The sequence below is a fragment of the Camellia sinensis genome, chromosome 6 (assembly GCF_055761805.1).
Source record: "Camellia sinensis isolate YWXY chromosome 6, ASM5576180v1, whole genome shotgun sequence".
Classification (NCBI taxonomy): domain Eukaryota; kingdom Viridiplantae; phylum Streptophyta; class Magnoliopsida; order Ericales; family Theaceae; genus Camellia; species Camellia sinensis.
This window is the reverse complement of record NC_138966.1, coordinates 150,444,516-150,446,158: the sequence shown is the minus strand read 5'-3', so window position 1 is coordinate 150,446,158 and position 1,643 is coordinate 150,444,516.

The following is a 1,643-nucleotide window of genomic DNA, read 5'->3' as shown; positions in this document are numbered from 1 at the left end:
ACTATAGCTCGAGCGAAGGATGAACTAACTCGCTCGAGCGAAGAAAAGCTCGCTCGAGCCAAGAATGCAAAGCTACAGGTCCATACTGGACACCATCTCTCGCTTGAGCAACCAAACCCCAGCTCGAGCGAAGAACCAAAACGACATCTCGCTCGAGCGACCAACTCCTCGCTCGAGCGAAAAACCAAAAACCTGGACAGCAAGACTTGGTTTCTAAACCCAACCAACCTGAAACAAACCTGCCCAACACATCCTATAATTCCAAATAAGAAAATAAAGGACAACAACAACAATTATACAATGAAAAAATCTACGGAACCTATGTCCGGATACAATAATCAAATGGGAAAAGACCGGGGTCGCTATAACCTCCCCCCCTTCAAAGAATTTCGTCCCTGAAATTAAGCTTAAGTTTTTGAAAACAGATTTTTCTCAATTCCCAATGATATTATATAACCATAATAAACAACTTGACCCAATACTGGTCACCTCATCTCTTTATTAAGAGCCATCTCACAATATATATAAAACAACCAACATTTCAGCCTGTATCATTATTATGCATTAATCCCTCCAATGTTAGTAATTCCCATATCATATTCAATCGCATGATATATGCCACACAATCAACAATGTACTCAACAGATGCAATGTTACACTACACTTCTATAATGAAGCAAGTTTCAAGATATACCCATTTACCAACACAAACTCAATGTTTTACAACTTAAGACATATATAAAGCTCTTAAGTTTAACAATATAACAGAATCTAGTCATAAGATTACAAATCAACAAATATGTCCGGATATTTCTGGCGAACTTCCAATTCACGTTCCCAAGTGGCTTCCTCCACTCCGTGATGTTTCCACAAAACTTTCACCAAATGGATGGTTTTGCCTCGCAAAACTTGATCCCGCCTATCCAAGACTCGAACCGGTCTCTCCTCATACGAGACATCCTCATCAACCACTAAATCGGTCCAATCCAACACATGTGATGGATCCGGCTCATACTTCCGAAGCATACTCACATGAAACACGTCATGTACTCCGGACAACTGCGGTGGTAAAGCTAAACGATAAGCAGCCTCGCCAATCCTCTCAAAGATCTCAAATGGTCCAATGAACCGAGGGGACAACTTCCCACTCTTCCCAAACCTCATCAAACCCCGTCTAGGTGATATCTTCAGAAAGACATGATCACCCACCTCAAACACCAAAGGTCTCCTCCTACGGTCGGCATAAGATTTCTGACGACTCTGTGCTATAACAAGCCTCTTACGGATAAGCTCAACTTACTCCATCGTTTCCCTCACCAACTCCGGACCCAACAGAGGTACATCACCCACCTCGGCCCAACAAACAGGAGATCTACACGGTCGGCCATACAAGGCCTCAAATGGTGCCATATCGATACTAGACTGGAAACTGTTGTTGTAGGCAAACTCCACCAACGGCAAGTGCCTCTCCCATGACCCACTAAAGTCTAGAACACAACCCCGAAGCATATCCTCAAGGATCTGAATAGTACGCTCGGATTGCCCGTCAGTCTGAGGATGGTAAGCCGTGCTAAAGGTCAACTTAGTGCCTAAGGCACTCTGCAAACTCTGCCACAACCTGGCAGTAAAACGAGGATCTCTAT